Source organism: Lepidochelys kempii, chromosome 2, assembly GCF_965140285.1.
Source record: "Lepidochelys kempii isolate rLepKem1 chromosome 2, rLepKem1.hap1, whole genome shotgun sequence".
NCBI classification, from domain to species: domain Eukaryota; kingdom Metazoa; phylum Chordata; order Testudines; family Cheloniidae; genus Lepidochelys; species Lepidochelys kempii.
The window spans coordinates 177,164,009-177,191,751 of record NC_136381.1 but is presented as its reverse complement, the minus strand read 5'-3'; the positions used below and the strand labels follow the sequence as shown (position 1 = coordinate 177,191,751).

General features: G+C 38.8%; 1 protein-coding gene across 1 annotated transcript in view; it reads right to left on the bottom strand.

The window, feature by feature from the left end:
* Positions 1-13,279, bottom strand: part of GLI3 (GLI family zinc finger 3) — a 243,783-nt gene extending 230,504 nt beyond the window's left edge. The window contains exon 1 of the mRNA XM_073332835.2: positions 13,019-13,279. The gene's annotated coding sequence lies outside the window, so the exon portion shown is untranslated. The remainder of the gene's footprint in view (positions 1-13,018) is intronic.
* Between the last annotated feature and the right edge of the window lie 14,464 nt (positions 13,280-27,743).

Below are 27,743 nucleotides of genomic sequence, written 5' to 3'. Positions count from 1 at the left end.
GTGTCATTTAGGGGAGGGCCAATGAGAGCATAATTCCTGCAGGAGTCTTGCTATCCTGGGGGAAGAGACTATCCAGCAGCAAACTGCACAGTGGCTAAAGGAATTCATAGGATTTAGAGGCTACTCCCTGAAACCTTCCACTTTTTTGGGGAAAATCTGATAGGAACTTCATAAATTTTAAACTTTCAGAATCTCTCAACACACTTTCACTCCCTTTTTTCCTGTGTGTTCCTCAGTGGGAGGCCAGTCCATGGCTTCAGTTAATTACCATACCTATCATCTTATCTAGTCCAGCCCCCAACCAGTACAGGAGACAATCCTACTACATATATTTTTAGTGCTTTGTCCACCAGTGTGTTAAATTAGGCAGTGGTCTCTATGAAGGCTAATCTTCCACACAGTTTTTCCAAGGGATTTAGAAAGCTATAACTTTGGTTGTCTCCATTATTTTTCCTCTATTTGGACTTTTAAGGGACAAATCTTCTAGTCAAGCAACATTTCCACTAGCTTCAATGGGTGAGGACGAAGTAGGGACTGCAGAATCTGACCCTTGCTTTCTGACATTTTAGGGCCACACACTCCCACTCATGTGGCTAATGCATGTGAAAGGGAACAAATTCATTCAAGAACTCTTCACCACTGTCAAAGTTGTGGAGGCCACACATTCTGCCCCGCTGTCACAGAACCAACAAGGCGAGTGAACCAGCCACAGACTGAGCCAGAAAACGACACACAGGCCAAGTATCTGCAGTAGTTTCATCCCCCTCAACCATGAAGATCCCCAGCCAGCTATGAGGTGGGATTATTCTTCTTCACTAGTTTCCAGCCTCCTCCTCTCTAGCTGTCTCAGCATGGCTGGGACAGTAGCTGCATTAACATTAGCTTCTGAGTAGTAATTGTGCAGCTACCCCAAGAAGGAGGTGGGGGAAAGGGGCAAGAGAGAGAGGGAGCTGCAATTAATTTGCTATATGCAGCATTAGCTTGCCACATATTTTCCTGCGGAGTTTGTGGCTCAAAGTGGCTCCTGCTCCTTCTTTTGGTTACTTTTTTCACAGCCCATTAGACAGGTGAGTTGTTTTTTTTTGTAAATATGGAGAGATGTCTAGAGGCTAGAATCCCACTTTCTGCCACAGTTTTCTCTGCAATTTTGCTCCCCTCGGTACCATGCCATAACTGGTGCTACAGAGGCCCTAGTTAGCAACTTACTATTTTAAAGTGCACTTATGGTCAGAAATTTGTAAAACTTGCAACTTGCTAATATAAATATCAGCTTGTTGTACATGTGTAACACAGACAGACCCCGGTCATCGGCGGGATCGAACCTGGGACCTTTGGAGCTTAGGGCATGAGCCTCTACAGTATGAGCTAAAAGCCAACTGTCTGTTAAAAATGAATCTGCTCTACAGTCTTAGCTCTCTCTCGCTTTAAGTGGCCTGAGTGCCCCTAAATGGGCCAGAACACCACACCCAGGACATGTGTGGGTTATACATGCTCTCCGCCATATCTACTTAGGCTTTGTCTACACTATCACTGTTGTCAGCAAAACTTTTGTCGGTCAGGGTGTGAAAAAAAAAACAACCCCGATCGACATAAGTTTTGCCAACAAAAGCGCCGGTAGGGACAGGGCTTCGTCAGCTGGAGACACTCTCCCACCAACATAGCTACCGCCGCTCTTGCGGGTGGTTTAATTATGCCGGAGGGAGAGCTCTTTCCCGCCAGCATAGAGCGGCTACACAGGAGATGGTACAGCTGTGTCCATCATGTAGACATAGTCTTAGTTTACACACTGAAGCCTATTTTTATTACTATCTGCATTGCAGAGGCAATCTCACTACGGAGAAACCAACTCTGCTTCTTGAACCACCAATATCCTGTCCTTCTAGGCCTCCCCATCTTGTCAACCTCCTTCCCCTTCTACTCTGCCCCGACACACACACACACACACACACGTTCCACTGAAGTTAACAAGAGTTCTACTAGCATAGAGATTGCAACATCAGACCCTCAATTTTAAACTATGTTCTAATTCTTTATCAAATGTGGTGATGTGCTTGGCAGAAAGAATAGTCCGATTCTTATATAGCAGACTGAGTATGCAAAGCTAACCATTAGAAAACTCATGTTTGGACATGTTTGCGGACATGGAAGCCATCAATGGATAATAAATATGGAACCTCAAGATATCATTTTTACAGACTCACTCTTCTGACCACAGTTATATTATGGGCCTAATCTTGACTTCAGTAGGAGCTACAGGCCCCCCAACACTTTTAGAATCACTATCCTCAAGCTCAGATGTGATTTTTCCCCCTCTCAGAAACTGTAATGAAACATGTAAATCACAGTCTATTGATAGATAGATAATCAAAGGTCCAGGACAAAATAAAGTTTTATTTCCATTGGCAGTTGATCACTAACAAAAAGGTTTTGAAAAACACCCAGGCTGAAGTACTTTCAAAATATTATGAAATATTTGCACTTTCAAAATATTATGTGGTTTATTTATTTATTTATAGTGTCTACAACGCCCCATGCATTTGGCTCAGTGACTTCCCTGCTCCCAACCTTGAGACATCACATACATATTTTGCAAAATTGAACTCTGCTTTCAAAAATTGGAATGCTGTTTTTCGATGGCTGTCCTCTATCTGCATGTGCATATGAATGATGACTGCAACAAAGAGAAAATGCTATAATGTTATATGGCTAAAGCCTGAACTTTCATAGGTAAACAGAGGGATAAACATTCCTTCCTGAAAGCAAACATTCATGGCTTTTTCCCATTCAACCATGCTTGAATCTTTTGTACTTTTCCCGCAGGCCTGAACCCATTGCACAATTAATTCCAGAATCCCATTTTAAACCTAATCCCTCTCATACCAGCAACCTGTCTGCAGGTGTGCCTCTACTTTTTAAATCATAAATAGGAACTTTCATCAATTTCATATTAAATTGAAGAGATTATAATAGGCAGCTGCCAATAATAAACTAATTAAAGGAAGAATACCATCACTTTTAATTTGAATGTCAACAAAATGGTAATAATACCTATTTCTTACAATAAAATTCACTAATAAGTAAGTTCAACTAATATAATTACCAATGTGTGTGTAATCACCCATAGTAGTAAAAACAATCATATGCATACTGTGGGGAGGGAAATCTCCCCACTTACACCAGGGCAACCTCACTGAAATCAACGGGGTTGAAACACTGCAAGAGAGGAGAATTTGGCCCTTCATATGCATATTTAGTTTCATTTTCTTTTAAAACTTAACCTCTTTGCTCTTTCTCCTCTCTGAATTTCTGGTATAAAGGGACAGATCTGCCACGCCTTTGCTCCTTCAAGTATCCTTTATTCATACAAGATGTCTCACTGACTTCAGTGGGACTACTTGCCTAAGTAAGGGATTGCAGCATCCAGCCCCTAAATTGCTTATTGATTTGCATATTAGTTTTATGTTTCTTCTATACTATAACCACTTGCTGCCTCCTTTCGTTTTCTTATTTGGTTTGTCTCTTTTTTAATTCCTTTCCCGGTTTTATTTGATGCTACTGTAGTTGTATTCAATTCATTAACAAGTGGTTTGCATCCGCTTGAGAAGAGCGGTCTGAAATAGCAGTGTCACAGCATTCATCATCATTACATCAGCAGTAGGGAAGTTCACACTGATTGCTATCAGCATCCACAGTGCCCCAATCAGTGTGCAAGCAAACACAGCATCTTTAGTTTTTCAGAAATTACTCTGCATATTTGGGGTGTTCATATGTACCACTTTGATCCACCCTACTGGAAGCAGTCTTTGGGGATACAGTAAAGCTCACACAACGAAACTGTGTGAAAGTGAAAAACACAAGGGGACTCATGGAGAACAATCAGGAAATTACACAGTCTCTTTCAAGCATAAAGGACTCTTTATCAATTTTATCAGAACTGGTCACACTATTCCTTGGGAATATTAAGAATAAGAAAATTCTGTCTTGTACATCTACATTCAAATGCAAAATTTCCATGAGAATTTTAGTCTGTTAAGTGAGAGCTATTTTACATTGATTTATACAAGCTTGATTTAGGTATGTTTAACTTCCAAAGCTCTCTTAAATTTTAGCGTTGCTTCACATCAAAATGAATGCAAAGTCACACTCACACAGTTACGCTTGATAATTCCTCCCCCAAAATATAAATGATTCATGTATTTTACCCTCCAATTGTAAGATTAAGCTTTTGGTGTACTTCATCTTCTATATCGGTGTAATAATTAATTCAGATACTATGAATTTCCAAAAAAGTTAGATCAGTTTATATCTTTTTAAGGCCTTACTAGTTTGGCTACAACTTCCATGAATGACCTGTTGGTCAAATTCTGATCTGATTTATATTCTGTGCAACCTCATTGGTCAGTATAAGGCTGCATCTAGTGTAAGATGGGGCAAAATTTGGGCTCAGATTAATTAAATACAGAAATATAATATAATGCTGATGACATGTAACTGGGTAAATCTTACTCTTCACAACTCTTCTTTTTCTCCTTAATTCTCATGCATGTTCTAAAACTGCCTATCTTGAGACATACATAGTCCTTATAAACCAGTGCTGAATTTTAAAAAATGTAAAACTAATACTAGAATCAAATAGGAAAGTTTTGCTGTTTGAATTTGAAAGGAAAAAAAAAGAGCTACACAGCGATGACTGTAATAATACAACCTTTCAAAATTCATGTGCCTGCTGTACTTCCCTACATATTACTTCCCTTTGATTCCCACCCCCACCCCCACCCCCCTTCCTCCATGTACAACTGAAGATTTAAAAACAACTCACCCTAAAGCCTGATTAATGATGATCTGATCTGTTCCTGATAGGCTAAATAGCTAGTGGCAACAATAATACAGGATCACAAACAACAAAGGCAATCAGCTAGGCAAAGCAGCACTATTATCAGCCCCATGATTAGGGCCCTAAGTGAGAAATTATTCTGGAGCACACTTGTTCAATAGTTCAGTGTAACTGATGCTTTCCTCTAGAGGAATTATATATATTTACACCACCCAGGAGATAGATAGCTATAATTGTTTACCTATTAGTATTAGAGAGAGAGAGAGAGAGAGAGAGAGAGAGAGAGAGAGATGTAAAAAATTATTGCAAGTTTGTTAAAATATTTTGAAACATACATATTTTATAGAACCAAACAACACTTTATTCTGAAGAAACACCTGACGTAGTTTTTCTCTGTTCTATTTCACTTATATATTATTACTAGTACATTATATGTACTTCTGTTACTGGGATTTAGGAAGCTGTTAGGTAAAATACCAACTAAATACTTTTCCTATTACAAAAGATTAAATTTTCTGTCAAAATAAAATAGCTTTCCACAGGAAAAAAATGTACTGATTTAAGACCTGATACTTGTTTTCTTACCCAGGTAGAACTCTACTGAGCAGGAGCTTTGCCTGAGTAAGGATGGCAGGATGTGGTTCTAACTGTCCATTGTCGGACTAACAGCCCTATCTTCTGGCCCTTACTCACGTAAGGAGCTCTCATTAAGCTAAATGAGGACAACTCACATGAGTAAGGACTGCATAATCAGGCCTTCCATCACATTATAGCAATTTTAAATAATGTGGGGAAGTATGCATCTTTTGGGGTATATATATATTCATAACCCGTTCAATATCCAGCTGTCTTAAAGTTATGCAACTAAACTTATAAAAGGAAAAGCAGCTCCATGAACTCCATGTCTAACAGAACACTATTTGAATTATAGAGGCTTTGGATTCCTCTTTTTGCCCTATTCTAACTTCTGGCCTACTTATATAAAATCCAGGATGGACTGAACAGAAGCACTGTTTATTTTTATATGGAATGTGAATCTATAAATATTATTTATAAACACAGAAATAAATTCCTTTTTTCAAGTCTTTACTTTAGTAAGTGTTTTGTTTTTTTTTAACAGGGTGACACACAAGCTATTAACAACATAGACTTGTTCATTTAAAACTGTGATATCGCCTGAAGGTTCAGAATAATCTGTGCTATTGCCTAATGTTTTATAATCCTATGTCCTTATGTTTAAAACTCTTCTACAGAAAAACAACCTAAGGCAAAGTAGATTTAGTCTTAAAAGAATTAGCATAGAAAAAAATCTCAGATTTTGGTGTTTATACAATTGATTTCATTAAAATAATGGCTACATTTTAAATTTCTCTTCTAAATCTATGCTTAGTTTTTGCCTAGACCCTTTATGGACCAAACTAATAAATCTAAAATCATAAGAAACAAATATAAGCAATATAATTTCCTTCTGTAAAACAGGGATTCTATCAAATATGATCTTGGTCACTCATAATGTCGATTTGAAAGGATGAGAATGTGCCACAGAGGAAGACAATCAGCAACTCTAGCTGTGTTGATAACAAGCCCTATGACTTCCTCTGCTGATACTGTTATTAGCACTGAAAACACTTGTGGTGAGGATATGGTGTGCTTTTCCCCTCTTCTCTTGCCCTTTCTCCAGAACAGGATGGTAAAACAAATGACAAACACCTGTAATGGATGTGCTTTGTGTCATGGTATATTTAGTTCATCAAACAAAAGGTCACTTCAACTACAACTACCACAGAAAAATGCAGCGATATTCTTATTAGAGCCCCGGCACTATATCTGACTTCCAGTAGCATGGTCGTTTTCTTCAGACGTATTGTTTTAGATCATCAGTCCCAATAAATGAAGTTTCCTTAGAATCCAAACTAGATCTATATATCCATGTCAATCTATACAGCAAATAAGCTCAATGAAGAATATATTTAGCACGTATCAGCCCAGATGACACATACATAATGCAAGTATTGCTTAGGATGCATCTTCTGTTTCCAACTTAAGGATATACGAATCACAGAAGAAAAGCCTGTATGCCACATTTTACAATTAGCATTTTTAAACAAAATTAAAGAACTCAAGCAAAATGATTTGGGAAGTCCAATATTCTAATCACCAATTTCCAGTTCCTACAACTCGGTTTATCTACTCAACATACGTTAATGTTAAGGATGACTTGATCCAGAAAGCAGGATTTCACATTCTTACCCAACACAGATGTTTTAACCTTACCAGTAAAAAGCTAGGAAAGCTACAGGCATCCAAGAAGACTTTAAAGTGTAAAATGTAGTTTATAAAACTTTATCTTCAGCTTTTAAACTTTATTTTAGGTTTTACACCTGTCTCATTGTAGCAGTAAAACAGTATCAGCATTCCTTGCAGTTTCTGCAACCTCACAAAATTGCAACAGGACAACTCTACATTGCTGCAATATAAATTACCTTCCAGTGCACTCAGGCTGTACACACAATATAATCACAGAATTCTACTGCTGTCTTATTTTCCAAGAAAAACCATCCATAGAGATTCATGGTTCAAAGTGCCAAGCCACACCAAACCAAGCCACATGTCCTATTAGTTAAGATCTTTAGTGCTAGAATTTCATTTTAATATGCACAGTTCAGAACAGCAGACATTGTACTGAAGTGACATTGGCTTAATCTGTGTTTCTGACTCTTCAGTTTCAGGTATTCATACATCTTATTTAATGAAGGCTTCATTCTTTAGGCAGCTGAATGAGGTATTTTTACACCCAGTTGATTTTCCTGACATTACCAGATTTGTACATAAGAGGACAAATGAGATAGAAAACATGGTTCTAGACCAAAAACATCCAAATATACTTTGTTCTAATTCATCACAAGGGTAATTTGATCCTTCAATCCTAATCCAAATAACAGGTACTCAACCTAAAAAAGATGTAAGTATTTTGGACTCAGTTAAGATAACAGGCTTTGGGGCAGGGGGACGGGGACCAATCTATGTTAACTAAAACTAAATAACTACAACTATAGTGGAAATGTCAAATACCATATTCATGAAATAAAATCTGATAATGTGTTCTGAACATAATCTGTGCTGACACTCAGGAAGTGTGTAGTCAAGAATAACAAGGTGTACTCTATCCCAATTAATTAGTTTCTTTTTAAAGTATAAACAAACTATTAGGCAACAGTAAAATCAATTGATTAGGTTTTAGATTTTTTTTAAATAGAGAAACACCAGCTCTTCAATCAAAACCAATTTAATGTACTTTCAGTTTAGTGCAGGTACAATTTATACACTGCATGCCACAACAAAACCACAGTATGATGCCAACACAGTCTTTAAGAAAGTTTTCCCCTAAATCTCTGCAGAAAGCAGCCTTAAAAGAAAGCACAGATTAGAGTGAGCTAGAAAGTAGGAAGGGGATTTACCTCAAACCCAGCCAAGCGGAAATCAGAGCAGTAATTCTACAAATCGGCAGAGTACACTTTTAGAGCTATAATGGTGTGAAGAAGTGCTGGGCAGCATTGCCTGAAGGCAGCACTAATACACTGATGACTAATGACTGGGCCACGCAGACAATGAATTTGGGGGTTGAAAACCAACAGAAACTGTGCAGTACCTTGACAAATTGGTTTTCACAATTTCATTCACTGAATAACCTTTAAACACAAAATTGGCTCAAGTTCTCTTGGGAATAACATGACACATGTTGTTGGACAATGATATAAGTATTTTCCGTTTTAATTAAGACTATTACACCAAATACATAAACATGATTATAATGAATGAAGTATAGGCGTTAACTATTTACCAGCTAGAGGAGAAGTTAGGGCACAGAATTAAAGTACTTTCCTGAGGCCCAGCAGTCTCCAATATCAAACTATATAAATGTCTGCAATTCACTCTCTGCAGCAAATATTTATTTTTTGTTAAAATTTTGCTGGAACGAGGTGAAGAAACACCCCTTAAAGATGCATTATAGCAGCCAATCAATCAATCAATCAATAACAAGACGTTCAAAAATGATGTAGTAAAAGATACACTTGGAATTACAACTGAAAAGTCTAATTTTAAAGACACTACTCAAAGCCAAACCATCATAAAACAAATCAAGCTCCATGTACGCTTTGCAGCCTTGGGTAATCATAAACACATTAAAAACAACAGTATCACTCTTTAAAGGGGCCTTTTTTCAGTGTAATTTGACTTTCAATCTGAAAACAACAATTTTGGCTATTTTTACAGACAGAATGAAATATCTAAAGTGTCTCTAAATTAACAAGTACCACTTACTCCAGACAGCATTGCCTTTAGCAGCTCCTAAAAACTTCAGAAAAGGATCTTTAAACAGGAAGCTTAGTGAGCTCATAAAACTGTTGTTGGAGCCAGGAACACATAGCATATTTAATCTGCAAACTGTGAGAGTCTACAATGATTGCAGCAAGATCTGAGGCATGCCCTCAAGGTTTGCTGGGATCTGGGATTAGGGAGTTGATAAGAACCTCTACTGCCCATGGACATGTTTTTCTTCTGCAGTTAAACACAAATGCATAGAGACGTTTGACTGCTGCTTGGCGTTACTGCTCAAGTTATATAAAAGCTTTGCAGCTCCTTTTGCTGTCAATATATCAAAGTTAAAAAAAAATCATCAAAGTGTGAAATTTCATTTAAAGTCTGGGCCAGTCTACAACTCTATTTCACAGACCTATCAAATAAAAGTAAAGATGAAAAACACACTGAAAGTACTTGAAAAGTTTTCAACAGCCATGCCCTATTTTTGTTTATTCTGTCTCATTTGATTTGATTTTAAATTATAACAAATCAATGCACATATAAAAATGACAAAATCTAAGGCAGTGGCGGGGTGGGAGGGGGAAGGGTGTCTATAAAACCTGTAGTTGAAAGGAAAGTTAAAGTCATTATTAGAGCTGAACCTTTTGTTGAATAAAAAGTTTCCTCTATAGCCATTTTAGCATTTTAATTACCTAGCTGCAAGTTGGCAGAAAATTTCTTGACTCTTCCAAAACAATCAGAATGACTGCAGAATATGAGTGCTAGCAAAACTAAAGCCTTCTTCAAAGTATTCTTTAGCTAGGGATTTACAACAATTGCATAAAGAAGAAAAGTCTGACTTTTAAGATAATCTACTATAGTCTAAAAGCATTAACATTCCATTACTAAGGTTTTCCTAAGGATTTCATGACTCATTGATTCACTTTTCCTTCAAGTCTTCTTTTTCTTAGTACATTACAGTCTCCATATAGTTAAGTGTATGCAACCTTGATCATTAAACTACTTCCTTTCATAATTCCCTCCTCCTCCCCCCAATGGATCTTGCTTTAATAAGCATCAGATACCTTATTTACTGGGCAAAGATGACTAACTTTTCAAGAACACTTTGCAACCAAACAGATTTCACTTCTTACTTGTATTCAAAGAGTCAGGATCAAACCAGCTGCTGGGTGCAGGGGGAAATAGTTTTACCAAAAATAAGAGCGAAAGTGTAATTCAAACTTTCCAAAGTTAGCATACAATGGATAACTGAAAAGTATTTTTACTAAGTAACTCACAAAAGGAAATAAATTCTACTAAAATTTTTTATGGAGGAGTCTTAATATTTTAGTTTAGGTACCAGCTAATCCAAAATAAAAATAATTAAGAAATTAAACATGGAATGTTTATAAACACAGCTACAAACTACTTCATTTTCATTTCAAAATATACCTTCAGATATGAACTTTACATGCACTGCTAAATGTTGATTTGGCTAATGCCTACATTTTAAGCACAAAACAGGAGTCAACTCATTAAGGAAAATACAGGTAATTCTTTGTTTTGTACTACTTGGACAGGAAAATGCTTTGGAAAACAGAATGCCATACTGAAAGCCATGTGCAAGAAATGCACAGTTTTACTTCCTTTACTGCTTGGTTGTTGTTTTTTTTAAAGAACTATATACACTAAAACAGTGCCTTTTCCCCGCACATTAGATGTGCCTTTTCAACCACACGATCTTTAGTGTAAAAGAAATGATGTTCTGCTTAAAAGTAACCTTGTCTCACAGATAATGTTATTTAATGTTTGCTTTAAATCTGACTGTAGACTAACCAACTAAATGTATTATGTATTAGCTTGTTAAACCCCAAATTTCATTTCATAAACCAATTCTGAGGATACTTCATACAGTTTATATTGTTAAATTAATTCACCATTACTTTTAATATAATCCCTCAGCTGAAATCCTGTGGTATATTCAGAACTATTTTTACATTTTAATGTTACTCTTCTTTGAAAACATAGCATTTTTCTCCCTTCAAAATAATCTTGACATATGTAATTAAGAAACTGTCAGATTATTATTAATTTTTAATAAAGGACCTAAATGAAATAATTATAGGAATCAATCAGTGAGGTACCTTTCAAAATTACAATGCAATTGCACAAATATTCAAAATGATTAAGGCCCATTCTTGTGGATTTCAGTTCATAATCTCCCAAAATACGAAACCATAAAGAGTTGTATAACACAAAGAAATTTAGTGATTTCTAAGCATTAAAGAGACCTAAATGGTTCCCACATAGATACATATATCAGGCATGTAGAGAGACACAGTGAGAGACTCTGGCGCCCTTTTAAAAAGGTTTGTTAATTTAATTAGCCACATATTTCAAAGGCTTTGAATCATTTTTATATTGGAGTTCTTCTGTGATCCCACATAAAGGAAGTTAAATAAGCATGATGAAACTTCAAAATAAAAATATGCTTTATTAACCCTTGAAAATAAAGTGTGATGCGTGGGGTATGCATTGCTAGCTAGCACTCCTCTGGTGAATTAGACTTTAAACATTATATACCAAGTGGACAAACATCCATACCTTTGACTAAAAAGGCTCTTTTACTTTGAGATCCGTACAGTCCATCATGTCAAACAGAAGTGGCAGCTGGAAAATGTGGAACAGCTGGCAAAGAGCTGAGAGAAAATGTTTTACATAAATATATCTACATAAAAACTGGCAGAAGGCCACAAACACTGTACCCAAAGGACCAGCTCAAAACTATACACCAGAGGGTTAAAAAATGGAGGGGCGGTGTGGAGGGGATTTCCTTTTACCTTTTCTTTTCACGTGGTGCCAGGACTTGAAAGCTTCACATTTAGTGTTGTGTGTGTTTATATCATCTGGGTTGGAAGAAGAGCAACTGTGCAAACAGCCTAAGTTTACAGGCGAATTAACACAACCGCATATCCACTTTCCTATAATGCTTTAAAGTTATTTGATGTAAGAACATGCAGAGGTCCTAGTACAGGGATTGGTTTGCAGCAAATCATATATGCGTTCTCCTTCTTCTCCATTCCACCCCCGCACCCCCCCCAAAAAAGCCGAGAAAGTAACTGTCGGGAGTGATTCATATTCAATCCCTCCCCGCTGCAATATTTGTCTCCGTACATTACGAGGAGTGGAAGAAAGGAGTAAGGGGGGAGTTGTAGAGGGTGTACAGATCCCAGCAGTTTAGTGTATGCAGCTTCCCAAGTTCCAAAGGCAGCAGTCACAACAAAATCATAAAGAGAAGGCACAACTTTCACTTTTCCTCTGTTATGAACGAGACGCCTTCCCCCATCCCACTCCCAAGCCGTTCCCCTGAAACTCCTACAGATTAATCAAAACTGAGTACTAGAAAACGAACTTCCCTCTCCTCTTCTCTCCCCAAAACTAACACACACATCCGAGACATTTCCACCTCTCCAGACAGGACAGGGTGTTTGCTACAGCAACAAAGTTTCAGCCAAAGAAACTGGCATGAAAATAACAAGCAGTTTCTTTGCGGGGAAAAGCAGCTGCTGCATGGAAATCTGCAGTTCAACTGTGGGACATTAAGCCTCAAAATCCTTTCGGAGTGCAGTAGGGCAGGCAGCGAGAGAGAATACTTACATATGACTGTATACTTTTGGGGGGGGGCTTTAAGTTAAGGACAGTTTGACAGCCATTTTTTTGGTTAGATCTCGGGATAGCCTCCCGCTCCCCCCTCTTCCAAGTTAAAAGAGAGAGAGAGATCGGAAATGAAAATTAAGTGCCCCAAAACTCTGGCTTCTTGCAAAACATTTTGCAGAGCCCATTAAACAAAGAAGAACTTCTTGCAAAACTCAGTCCACGTACCTGCTGCTGCTGCTTCTGTCAAGCCCCCCAAACTTCCCATAGAAGAGCTCGGGCTGGTGTATCTCACACGCACAGCGCCCGCAGTGGGGATCTCGCTCTCTCCCCTTTTGCAAAGCTTAACAGGACCGGCCCCAAAGGATGAAAGCGGGCATTTTGCTTCTGTTTGGGCGCGGGGGGATGGAGCGAGAGAGAAGAGGCCGGGCGGTGTGTGTATTGGTGGTTGTTTTATTCCTGCCCTCCTCCCGCAAAGAAAGAGAGAGAGAAGCCCTCTCGTTTGTGTGTGCGCGCGGATCCGACATCAGTTTCAGTGATCTTGTAATCTGATCCCTTCTGACTCACCCGCCCTGACTGACATTTCTGATTTGGTTCAACAAAGGGGGGCGGGAGGGGGGGGAAAATCGACTAGACTGCATCAAAAAACTTGCATCGGAAAGGGCCCCCCTCGCCCTCCCCTCTAACCAACCCGTATAAATTGCATTGTAGCCCCCCCTTTTTTTTTAAGTCCACCAAAGGAGGGAAATAAAGACACTCTGCTCCGATACTCACGTGTTGGAAAAGTTGTCCCTTTTGCCTTCCTCTCTCTCTCTCTCTCCTTTCCTCCTCCTCCTTCTTCTCCTAGTCCAAGTTTTACAGATGTTGCAGGACTCCTCTCCACCACCAACCCCTCCTCCCGCTTTCTCTCTTTCAAGACTCCACTCTTAGACCAGAGGAGGGGGAAAGAGCTTCAGGGCAAGGCACATTGCTGGTTCAACCCCCGCCCCGCAGTGTGGGTAGAGTGGGGCGCTCAACTTTCTGGAGTGAGGAAAAGATTCCCCCCTGCCCCCTCCCTTACTGTTGCCTGACTCCCTTCTTTGGATTTGCCCCAGTCGAAGTGCTACAAACGTGAGGGTCACCCGCTCCCCTCCTCCTGTACACTGGGGAATGCCGGAATATTTCGGTGAGGAGGAGGGAAATCAGAAGCAGAGAAGGCGCGTGGGAGGGGGTGTGCCCCTGGGTGCTGTTCAGTGCCTGGGAGTGAGGGAGAATGAGGAGTTGGGACCAGCAGAAACACAGGCTCTCAATCTGATGTCCCCTCTTCCCCACACTTCTCCTCCTCCTCTCTTCCCCCCAGCTTCAGCACAGACACCAGGAGGCCACTCCCATAGCTGGGAGGGATGGGGGTTGGGGTGTGAATATGTTGCCTTCACCGAGCCACCTCCCCCTTCCTTCCCTCTGGCATCAGTTTTTCTCTCTTTTTCATCTTCCTCTCTTCCTTCTGTCCTGCTCTCTGCTTCCCTTCCCATCCTCAATCTCTGCCCAGCTCCCAATCCCGGACAGAAAGTCCCACTTGTTCTCCTTTCCTGCTCCTCCTTTTTTATCCTGCCCTCACACTCTGGTTCATTTTACCCTCTGTTTCTCTCCCACTACCTTCAAACCTTCTCAGTACCCCCAGCACTCAAAAATCATGAATCAAGCCACATAAAAGCATAAGAGGTTTTAAAAAAAAAACAATATATTTGAGGTGTTTATTTATTTACCTTCTGGTTTTTGCCGCCTCAGGGTTCACGTTCTCAGGCTCAGTTCTGCACCCACATGGGCTGGAAACTTTTTCAATTAAAGCTCAGTGTCTTATGAAATCACATGACTCCAGGACCTGGGGCTGTAAGAAAAAACATCAAAGATCAGAAGAATTGGAAATATTATTATATTGCCTTCCTTCTCCAGTATTGAGCTTCTTCTCCCTTTAAAAACCTGCCTTTCAATTTTTTGTCCTTCTTTTCTTTAGCTTTTCTCCCCCAGCCTAGGACTATGATTTAGTTGGGGATTGGTCCTGCTTTGAGCAGGGGGTTGCACTAGATGACCTCTGAGGTCCCTTCCAACCCTGATATTCTATGATTCTATGATACAATGGAAAACCTTTAACATGAAGAATTACTTCTGCGTTCTGTCACCTGCATATTTGTATAAAACAAGATTCTGGTTGTTTTAATCTCTACCGCCCATTGTTCCCACTGGGGTTCTACAGAGAGAGGCTTTGTTTTTAGGTTCCACAGGTACTTGGAACTCAGCTGAGGGTGTCAGTTATGATGGCAAAAGAATTCAAGATTGTCCCTTCTCATGTTTCAACCATTCAAGAATCAAAATACCATGCCAAGACCAGCTCTTGTGTTATTTTGGTTCCATACATGGGTCTCTCTGGCATTAAAATAGCCTGAGAAGAGCAAATATAAATGAACACAGTCACACCCACCCACCCATATCACATCATTCTCCAATCAGATCAAAGGTATGGCCCCCTTCAGAAAAGAGTGGGTATATGCATTAAAGTACATTCCAATATATACCTACTCGTGTCAATAATGACACATACCCAATGGTGTAGCCCAATACCGAACCTTTGATATGCACCTTTCGCCATGATCTAATTACTAGTGGTGCCAGGCTCTTGACTTAGAACCAGCAAGATGCTTACGCAAATACCAAACTTTAAGGATGCACGTACTCCCACTGAAGTTAAAGTTAGGCATATGCTTAAGTACCTTCCTGAATTGGGAATTTAAATGAGAGCAAGATCAGGCTTTAATGCTATGGCCCTCACTATTGCAAGTCTTGTGAAATTTCGTATTTTTCTTAAAGTCCCAGGTGCCTGAATCAAGAGATTGCATGAGAATCTCAACTTTTTTAAATATTAAGTTCATTAACATCTTCATGATTACAGAGAAAAGCTTGAAAATGCAAAGTACATGTACCCTAAAGATTAAAAAAATAGAAGACAAAAATAATCCAACATTTTTTTTAAATCCATGATTTGGGGGGTCTGATTCATTATTTTTGAACACTTGGGGATAGCACTATTGTCTGAATTTCCCTACAGTTTGTATTGTTTTCAAGAACATACTGACTTGGTGGAGATGGTGTATCTGTGGCTTGTTAACTATTAATTTTTCACAGCAATTAGAGATCCAGAATACCCTTGCTCACAGTGAGTAGCCTCTTATTTCACAAGCAGTTCCACTGACCAGCATAGGACTATCGGTGGAGTAAGGATATAGGAGTCTGGTCTTATTCATGTTTCTATTAGTCATGAGTTGTTTGTTGGGATTTGAGAGAAAGTTAGTTGCCACGACAGTACAATGGTAATAATGTGAAATATGACAAGGGTAGGAAAAGTGGCTAGAAGCCTATTTTGTTCACTCTTTTCTTCTATGTTTTGGAATTTTTTTTTATAGTTTAAAAATGACCACAGTCAACTTAACCTCCAGTAAATTAAAAATAATTAAAAGTCCTTTCAGGTATTACACTGATCCTTCAGCTTCCTGTGCCATTTTTTCATGTTCTTATAATCACATTTTTCTTTAAAAATGTTTTTCTCTCCCCTTTTGCTTCATGAAATATCCTCAGAAGCCAAAGGGGAAACTGACTGATTATACACAAAGTACTATCAAATAGAGAGAGAAACTAATGAGAAAAATGCTGTTTATCTAATCTCTTCAGGTCTAGTAATCTGAGATGTTAGTGGTAACAATAGGCAGTAAAAATATTCAGACAGAAGTGTGATTTTAAACTGATGGTGTCCAGTGCTTAATTTGTACTGAAAGAGGTGCCAGGGTTCAAGCAATTTTTTTTACATTCATAACTGATGGAGCAAGTCCAGAGGTGCTGAGGCTCTGAACTGCCAAGCCTACAGGTATTGGGGATCAGCCCTGGCACAAATTAAGCACTGAGAGTGTCCCTTTAAATCAAAGCTCCTCTTGTGAGCAATAGTTGACTTTGAACTACTGGAACTCCTCTTTCCTGTGAATTTGAACATTTTTTCATGCCACAAAATAATATTTCATCTTTTACTATTCTCACCCACAGTGGGTATTTTCAAAGCATATCTTTCAGCCTCCACTCCCCCCCCAATCACCAGTGCTCCCTCATCCCCCCAAAATTAAGACAGCTAAGAAATTTAAAAACTTAAAAGGAATCAGAGTGTTTTCACTTCTGTTTATGGGAAAAGAGACTCCTGATACATCTTTGAGCCTTGAAAATCTTGAGGCAAGAGGTGAAACAAAGAAACAACAACCAGGCTTTCTGCCTTTGCCAGTCTGAATGGGTCAGACTGAGCAAAAAAAGAAAAAGAAATATATGAAGGAGAAGGGGTGACATTTGAAATGTATTGTAAATGTTTCAACACCTTGACAATGAAACACATAACAGAAGCTTAGAACTTCCAAGGCCCTTCAGCTAAACAAAATAAAAATAGGCAGATTTGTTTAAGGAGGTTTCTTCCTGAAGATTAGTCATGTCTGTTTGAGAGAATTCATACTTTCATACAGTGGCAAAGTAAAAATATTATGTTAACAAGAAATCATTACTATGGGGTTGCATTGGCTCATTGATAAAACTCACACTGGGAAATTCACCTATATGATTCCTTTGGGAGCAGGTGTTGCCCCTTGCAGAATATGCCACTGGATCAACCCCAACCTCCACCTCTTTACCATCCACTATGTCAACCACTCCTTGGTAGTAGGACTCCATTAGAAATCAGGGTTGCCAAGTATCGTGTTTCGTATGACACTCAAACATTCATTCCTGCATCACAGCTGCCTTCCTTCTTGCTGCTCCCCCTGTTGGATCAAGGCAGGAAACAGCAGCCAAGAGAAGCAAGCAGTGCAGCAGTGACAGCTGAAGATGAGAGGCCCAATTGTAACTTCAGGCTCCCCTTTCCCCACACATCCAGCTGCACCAACTCCCCTTCTCACCCACGCCCCACTCCAAACGCTGCAAATATCCAAACCAGGAATATCCTGGCCCGAGGGACCCTCTAACTTTCAGAAGTCCCCAACCTGCTACCCAAGCACCTCTTAACCATCCAGGGGTTCCCTACACCCTCCTCCCCATCAGCCACCTAATCCCTAGCAATTCCACAGCACTGTAATCATTACATGCATGCTAGCAGTTGGCAAGGGAAGTTCAAAAATCAGAAGACTAAAAAAAATCGGTTTTTGGTCTCTGTCATGATTTTCTTACTTGTGATTTTTGAGCTTTTGGGGTAGACCATAACCTATTACTCACTGTTTTAGTGCGAGTTGCATGGTATTTGGTGCTTTTCTTAAAGACCCAGCTCCTGAAATTCTGATTAGGTGAGAATCTCAGCTTTCATTTAAATAAAAAGTAAATTTCTAACATTCATAGCTGTAGATCAAAGCTTGAAAATGTGACCTAGCATGTTCTAAGAGCTCAAAAACCAGTAGACATATAAAAAGAATTCCAAAATGTTTCTTTTTTTAATCTTAAAATTTTTAAACTAGTTTCATGATGGGGGAAACGGGGCTGACTCATGATTTTTTACTGTGAATATGAGAAGGGGAGATCCACATATGGTGGAATATCTTAGATAATTAAAATTATAAGAATTTCACAAATCTAAATCACTTGCCACAATTTATGTTATCTATTTATTTTTAATTCTTTGCATTTCACTGAACTTGTAAGGTTCAACTTGACTTGCTAGGTTCAGTTTCACTTTCTGAAATTCCTTTGCTTGCAAAAAGATGCTATGTTTCAGTTCCCAGCACCACTGAAGACTGTTTACATTTTTAAAAATGTAATTATTTTCTTACTTATTTTAATGTTATGAAAATATTTCAGCCTCATTGGATTTTGAAAAACCACAATCTACATTTGGGGGCCTGAATTACTTGAGCTTGTCCCTTAAAGCCATTTTCAAATATGTTTATCTCCCTAAGGGCTCCTAGGAAGGAACCGTGGGGCCTGAGTCGACTCCATTGAAATCAATGGAGATCCTGCAATTGACTTCAATGGGAGAATGATGGTGCCCCTAATGATGAGGATTATCATTCTACTCTAGAAGATTAGCTCTTATCCACCATCCTCTTTGTCTGCCTATTTAATCTATCGAATCTATCTTGTGATTTATACCTCATGCATAGGGTGACCAGAAAGCAAGTGTGAAAAATCGGGGTAGGGGATGGGAAATAATAGGTGCCTATCTAAGATAAAGCCCTGAATATCGGGACTGTCCCTACATTCTTCTACTTCTTCTTCCAAGAAATGTCAAATTTATTTTAGTAATGTTTTCATATATATCCATATGATATTTCAAACAAAAAGCACATTTCCTTCCTTTGTTTGCTATTTAAAATATAACACATAGGTTAAAGGTTGCGGTTATTTTGGGTTGGGGGGTGGAATTATGATTCTCCCTAACTCTACCCACAAAACTAAATTTTGCCCATTGGAGATGTCAAAACCAAAACACCAAAATGAAATTCCATTCACAGTAATCTTCATAATATGACTGATCCTCTCTTTTTCTAGGTGCTTTGATCAGCAGTTACATAGTTAACAATAATGATATTTAAATTGTTATCAGATGGGTCAAAATTAACAACCTCTTCTCTCAAAGCTATTGTTTCAAGCTGTCTGCAGACTGAGGCCTTGTCTACACTTGAAAGAGTTTGCCGGTAAGATATACCATTAGAGGAAAACCTGCAAATCCCCCTAATGGAGACACAGCTAATGCCTGCAAAAGAGTTCTTTTGCCACTATAGCTTAAACTTGTTCCCTGAACTGAGTAAATTATGCTGGCAAAAGGGCTTTTTTGCTGTTATAACTGCAACTACAGTAGGGCTTTTGCTGGAATAACATCAGTTAAGGATGGGGTGGGCGGGGAAATAATCACACCCCCGACCGACATCACTATGACAGAAAAACTTTTTAGGCAGATATCTTTAGATTGGTTTACACTTACTAAATTATCTTCACAACCATAAGGGCTTAGACTTCTTATTTTAGAAGTAATTAATTATTATTATTATTATTATTATTAAATGGAAGCAAAGATTCTAGAGCACGAAATGGTAGCCTCCAGAAATAACAAAAACCTGCTAAAAGAACCACTGCAAAACTGCCCAATTTAGCCCTCAAGTTTTGTTTTATGTTTAAAGTGTTGCACTTTGTTGCACTTTGTTGTTATCTAGAGGACATTGAAAATTATGTATCTTGATATGTACACTTTATGTTTTCTGTTTCTTACGAAAGAACAATACATATGTTGGCTTCACCTGAATATTCAGCCTAGTATATGTTTAGTGCCAGTATATTTTAAGACTTAGCTGGTGTGTAACAAAAAAAATTAAATGTTTGTGCTCAATTACTTAATGGTTTGAATATATTTTTGAGTTTCACGAATGCAAAACAAAGGTTTTAAACTAGGAAAGCATTGTAAATTAATTCAGCAATTTATAATATGTATAATAATAATAATATGCAATAAAACATTATGTTAGATATACATACAACATACATATATGCACAACACTGGCTAACCTAGTATTTTTGGGGTAACTGGAAAAATATCCCATGCATCTGAAGGTGTGTAGCGCCTGTGCAGTCAGTGGAAAAGCATATGCACACCCAAAGGCAGAAATTGGCCCTTAATCCTTGTATGACAAGACTGAGCCTGGAGCACATTTTTACAGCCATGTCCTAAATGCCTGAAAAACAGGATTTATCCAGGGAACACTGACACACACACTCTTCACTACAGCTACTGCAGAACTTCATTGAAATAAAATAACTTACACTGATTAACATCTATTTTTAATTAATAATAAATGTTATTTTAATCTATCATTTTTCACAGAGATATATTACAAAACACTTTATAGAATAAATAATATAATCACTAGAGCTGGTTGAAAAATGTAGAATTTGGAAATTTTTGACCCATAAAAGGACAATTTTTTCCTGACAAATGTTAACCCCCCATCCTCCCTTCACAGCCAGTTTATAATTCCAGAATTAAGGCCTGATCCTGCTCAGATTTAGTTAGGGCTAGATTGACTTCATGGGCACAAGGGTGTCCTTGAGCAGAACCAGTTGCAGGTTCTAGTCTTTGGAGAAGTGAATAACTTTACATAGGTGAGTAGGGCAAGAGAAGTCACTAGAACTACTTGCCTGAGTAAATGTACTCACTTGTACAAGTCTTCATAAGTGTGAGCCCTGATACAGGGCAGTTATTTACAGAACAGCTATAGAGCTGCACAAGAAGAAATTAAAGAGATATAGGCAAAGAAGGAAAGATAAAATTTGAAAAGAAATGAAAACTTAGTGAGGAAAATTGGCAATACTGGGCTGCTCACACCTTTCAAGGGAATTTGGCTGGACTCCCAGTTCAGATCTAATTTCCTTTCTTTCGGGCCTTTTTTCACTCGATTAACTATTGCAGCAATTGCTGGCGATGGTGCACAGTGGGGGGAAAGTATATTAAAGAGTGAGATCTCTCTCTGCAAGAATGACTGTAGTCTTGCAGACTCACTAATCCCTCTTAGGGTAGGTCTGTACCACAGCTGAGAGGTGGAATTCCCACCTTGGGCAGACATTCATGTTAGCTCTGGTCAAGCTGGTGTGCTAAAAATACCAATGTGGTTGCAGCACCTTGGGTGGCAGCTAGGATGCCTGAGTATGTAGGCAGGACTTTGGATGGGATTGTACTTGGGCTGCTAGCCCAAGCCACCGCTTGTGGTGCCATAGCCACATTGCTATTTTTAGTGTGTTAGCATGGTCAGAACGAGCGAGTGTGCATCTATCTGAGCTGGGAATCACACCTTCCAGCTGCAGTGAAGACATAGTCTAGAGATTTAAGAACAGAGTCTCAGCTGGTGTAAATCAGCATAGCTATATTAACTCCAATGGACCGATTCTGATTTATATCAGCTGAGGATCTGTCCCTTTCATTTTTAGGTTCAGATGTTGCAGTCCTCTCGTAGGGAAAAAAAAAAAAGTACTGTATATAGTAAGTACAACATAGTATTAGGGCAGAATTGTACTGTTAGACCTCCACTGCAGATCTCATCTCCAATATTCAGCTCTCTCTACAAGTTAAACTTACCCCTTTGCAGAGAGCTAACATAAGGCCTATGTGCCATTAAGTTCCACTTATGTCCTCAAAACAGGGCATAGTCCTTTTTCTGGCATTCTTTATAATAGATTTTACCCTACATATGCCGAATTCCCAATGACATCAGTTGAAAATCTTCCCATGCAGGAAGAGCACACTGTCAGAGTTGAGATTCACTATGAGGATCTGAGAGGAGAATTTTGCCCAGACAGTGCTAGTTAGTACAATTGCATTAAAAGATCCACCATCAGAATTTCTATTTTTAGTTGACAATTGTGAATGTTCCATCTTGGATGAAATATGGCATTCAGAAATTCCACCAGGAGACAACTAATTGTTGTTTTTTCAGCGAACAAATTTGTTTTCCATTGTTTTATATTTTTAATTAAAACATTGAAATAAATGGAAAGTTTGTGGCCTTCAGACTGTTCATGGGCCTCTTACCTAATGTTTTTTAAATTTATTGATTACATTTGGTAGATGTCCAATATATTGCTCAGATGCATTTATAGGGTTTTTGAACAGTTGGGTTTCTTTGTAAGTTTGTTTGTTTTTTGGGGGGGAGCAGAGACAGGACTTAAGCTTAGCACTGGACGTGAGTACATTTCATCAGCAATTTTACAGCACTTTTTAGTACAGTCTTAATGCACTTTTGCTATTGCATTTATATGATTAAATTTATCCGATCTCTAGAGCTAAAGTTCTCCCAAGTATACTATGACAATAGCATTATCTGTAATTAAATAGCATTCTATGCATTAAAATGTTCCTGAGAACTCCTAGTGAAGTGGGTTAATCCTCTCTGGCCTCTTGGGTGCAAAACCGGATCTGCTCAGAAATCAAACCATATAAGTGATTTTGGTCTGGTCCCTTGCGGGCATTTGTTCATATGTTGAGCTGTGGCTTTTTGATATTTGACTGTTTCTATACAAGAGGTGTCACAGGATTCGAGGGCCAAAAATCATGCCTCCAAACCCATATTAAATACACATCTCCCTTTGCTTCTTCTTTATGACATAGACAATCTCCTATGCTTTCCTCCCCACCCCACTTGATTTCTACATTTAGGACCTCTCTCTTTGCCCTCTTCACTGGAAAACCTTAGCAAGATCCTTAGAGGACCTGGCTAGCAGGAGTAAGGAGGCTGTAACTTGAGCTCCAGTTCGCCATGTCCCCTGTTGGGCAGGCAGAATGCTGATTCATTTTGGGGGAGGAGAGGAGATCTGCAACTCAGGTTAAAGTTTCTTGAAATGTCACTACTCAAACAGAGGGAAGTGAGGACCTGATATTTCTAATGCAGAAACCAAAGCTATAATTTGATGTGCCTTTTTGTTGTTTTTGCTATTGTTGAGTTTTTCTCCTAACATGAGACATCCTTGTAATTGCCCCTCTAATAAAACAAGCAGACAAAATCTACATGGCTTCCCAACAGATCACGGAATATGTTTCCCTTTTTTGAAAATGTCCTCAGATTTCTTTCTTTGTCACTCCCCCCCAGCTATCATTCAGAAAGTTAAGAAAACGAATGAAGCTGAGCACCACTTCACTTATACTGTCCACAATAACTTCACTTAAACTGTCCAATTTTAAACAACAAAATGTTCTTCTAATATAAACTTAGTTAATTGTCCAAATTAAGGGATCTTTGCTCTGTTTACTTACACATCCCAGAGAGTTTAAAGGAACACAAAAAGGGCTAGTAAAAAGCCCAGAATTTGCAGACAAGGGAACAGCAACTTTACACCAAGCTCCCCGTGAGCTCATATTAGCCCCTTCAAACCTGCCATATGGAATTTGCATGGAGACCTATGCCACAGAAAAAGGGGACAAAGCCAAGAAGCATTCACCGTCACTGTACAGAGCATAATCCCCATGACTACCAGTTATTTCTGAGCAGAAAGACAGATGATAGTTATTTTTAGCTGAATGTCTTGTCAGTGTAGCTGGGAGATTCACAGAATCACAATAAATAAAAGAAACTAGTCATCTCATTTCTACTTAGTGAGGAGTTTTGTCTTTGTTGTGTGTAGTTATTACTGATCTGGCCAATCCTGGAAAGACTTAAGCACCTGACAAACCTTATTTACTAGGACTCCGATCCTGCAAAGTCTTAAGTACATGCTTAATTTTGTGCACTGTAAGTAGGGCAGTTGACTTAAGTGGGATCACTCACGGTGCGTAAAGTTAAACACATGCTTCGTAGGATGAAGATCCAGGGGCTTAATTTTGCACCACCCAAATTAATGGATGTTCCACTAACGTCAACAGGCACAGGATCATGCAGAATGTAAGTAGCTGGGTTGACCAGAAAATAACATTTCCATTTCACAAAAAAATTCAAGGTTTCAAGATTTGTTTTTGTTCCAATGCAGAATGAAACAGAGACCTTTCAAAAAAATTTGCAAATGACAGAGAGAGGGAGAAAGACACCTTCTCACGCACCCCAAAACAGCTAACACACTGGTGGGTTAGGACACTCAACTGGAATGTGGGAGAGCCAGGATAAAATCCATATTCTGCCTGATTTGGGACTTCAATTTCGGTCTCCCACATCCCAGCGAAGTGCCCTAACCACCTGGCTATTTTGAGGTGGGGTCTCTGTCTGACCAGAAATTCCACCATGGACCTACATTTTGGTTTTGACAAATTGTCATTTTTTGACAAAAAACAAAAACCTAAACACAACATAACAACAACTTCGTTTAAAAATTCCCGACTAGCTCTAGCAAATAGTTCTGTTCAACTCAGTGGGACTATGCTCATATGTGAAGTAGCTTGTGTGTAAGGATTTGGGCCTAAGAAAGGTATTAAGGGAAGGGAGGAGATAATCATGTTACAAACAAAATGTTATGTTTTAATTGTCAACTCAAATTTTAGAAAAATTTCCAAGTAGTTTAAAAAATTTCAAGAGCAATTCCACTGCATTTTCTTAAAGTTTAGAAGGGCTCAGCCCTGCACTGCTTACTCAGATCAAAACTTACGGTGAAATTTTACTTCAGTAAACACTGAAGAATGGGCTTTGTTTGTTATTAATAATAGACAAAAGCCAACAATTAACCAACTAACCAAACATCAGACAGGCAAAGCAACATAAGAGGTATTATACCTAATCTTCCCATTAGGATCAGTAAGACAAAGCCAAATGCATCATTTGAGAGATCGCACTGAATAAATTCGCAAAAAGAAAAGGAGTACTTGTGGCACCTTAGAGACTAACCAATTTATTTGAGCATGAGCTTTCGGTAGCTCACGAAAGCTCATGCTCAAATAAATTGGTTAGTCTCTAAGGTGCCACAAGTACTCCTTTTCTTTTTGCGAATACAGACTAACACGGCTGTTACTCTGAAACACTGAATAAATTGTGAGGATTACACAAGCAGGAATTTTTAGGGAGGAAAAATGACCTTAAACTCTGCACGCAACAATAGGAACACTAGTCCTTCATAGGCTCTTTAAATTCTTTACTAAGAAGATAGCTCAAGTTTTATTGGAGAAGGAGAAAACACTCTAGAAATTACCATTGTCAATTCAGGGGAAAGAAAAAGTAACTGCCACAAATGGCTGAACAATAACAGAGAGAATGCAAAATATCTCAAACTTGAAGGAACTAAGTCACTTAAAAAATAAAGTCCCAGATTTGCTTTAAAATTACATTGATTCTGCCTTAATCAGAATCACTTTTACATAGTCCAAGCGAAAGACAACACATATAATCAATTTGCATCCATCACCTCCATTTTTCGCTGACATCTGTCAACTTTCCCATGTCCAATAGCTGAGAAGCATTCCCATGTTCCATACAAATTATTAGTTTCTTTTTATTTTCTCTCCTGAATTTGTTCTGTACTGATTTTTCAATTCAATCACTTATGGACTTAAGTGAACTAATGAACTTAATAGGCTCAAATTCAGGCCTCAGGCACTCAATTCCTCCCTGCCTTGAAAGCTGCTTGTCATTTACACCTGTGCAAAGTGACAGCAAAGTGGGTGTAAAATGCTACCATTCTAATTAAGTAGCTTTTTGCATATACTTTGTGCAGGTGTAAACAAAGCACAAGGCACACAGCAGTGGAGAATCACAGCATTGCCAAGTCCAACCATTCAAAAAATCATCAGTTAGGCTCCAAAATATTATAAGATTGGCTTATGAGATTTTTTTTTAAATACACTTTTAGTTCTTTTTATTTACCTTTTTTTGAATCTTGAGTGTGCCGATACTAAAGTGATGAGCATAGTATAAGGACCTGTTTGGACTAGACTAAGGTTCAAATTTTCAAGCTATCCTGCACAACCACATGGGCAAGAAACATACTTTTTAAAAAATGAAAAGCAAGATTTTCACATATTTATGAGACTCCAGGAGCTGTGTCTTTAAGAAAAAACACTAAATATCATAAAAAGAAAAGGAGTACTTGTGGCACCTTAGAGACTCTAAGGTGCCACAAGTACTCCTTTTCTTTTTGCGAATACAGACTAACACGGCTGTTACTCTGAAACTAAATATCATCAGAGTTTCAATAAAATCGGGAAAGTTGACAACACTGATTAAATTAGCAAGAATGAACAGAATCTGGGAGGGGTGCTTTTTTGTTTTGTTATTATAAAAGCTAAATAGATAAAGTAAGAAAAACTCATAAACACAGGGTCAAATCAAGCAGCAGCAATATGCAGATGACACACAGCTCTACTTATCCTTCACCACATAGGACTATTCCATTACCACCAAGATGGCCCAATTTTTGAGTGTGATCAGCTTATGGATGAAGAACAGCTGGCTGAAGTTGAACAAGAGCAAGATGGAGGTTATGCTGGGAGGGAGAAGAAAAACACCTTGAAGAGGAGCAGTCTCTGCTGGTTGAAGGTACCCACAATTGATCAATTCTGTCCATAGTTTAGGAGCAATCTTGTATTCCTTGCTGATGCTAAGGTCTCGCATAACAGCACCCAGGGTTAATGCTTTACCATTTCCGGTTGGCTAGGAGACTCCGTACCATCCTGGCAGACGATGACCTGGCCTCGGTTATGCATGCTGCCATCACCTCTTGTCTGGACTATAGCAATGCGATATACCTGAGCATGAAGCCACCAGGCCTTAGGAAACTCCAACTAGTACAGAACATTGCAGTGGATCTTCTCAGCAACACAAACAATCACACGGACATTAAACCTGTCCACCACTTTCTACACTGAGCTTCCCATAGAATATTGAGTTTAGTTCAAGGTCTCAGTCCTGACTGTCAAGCGACTCAGTGAACATCTACACTGCAATGTAAGCCCAGGGTTTGAACTCAGGCTCAAGCCTAACTCCCCTTTCATCTACACACTAATCGCATTAATCCACGCCTCTGACCCAGCATCCCAGGACCGCATGGGGCTGGAGGGTCCAAGCCTGAGTCAAGCTAGGACCCAGGGTTCAATTCCTTTTGCTGCAGGATAGATGCAGCCCCACTGAATTCATACTCTGGGAATTGACCAAAAGTATTGCACATTCCCATGGGCCGACTTTCTTTGTCCTCTGGGCAGTCATTCCCTTGTATGGAAGCTGTTTCATACCCATGATTTTCTTTGTTGCCCTTCTCTGAACCTTTTCCAATTCCACTATATCCTTTTGGAGATGGAGCAAATAGAACTGGACATAGTACTCAAGAGGTGGGGGCACCATGGATTTATATAGCAGCATTATATTTTCTGTCTTATTTTCTATCCCTATCCTAATTGTTCCTAACATTCTGATAGCCTTTTTTGACCGCTGCAGCACATTTGAGTGAAAGTTTTCAGAGAACTACCTATGATGACTCCAAGAATTCTTTCCTGAGTGGTAACAACTAATTT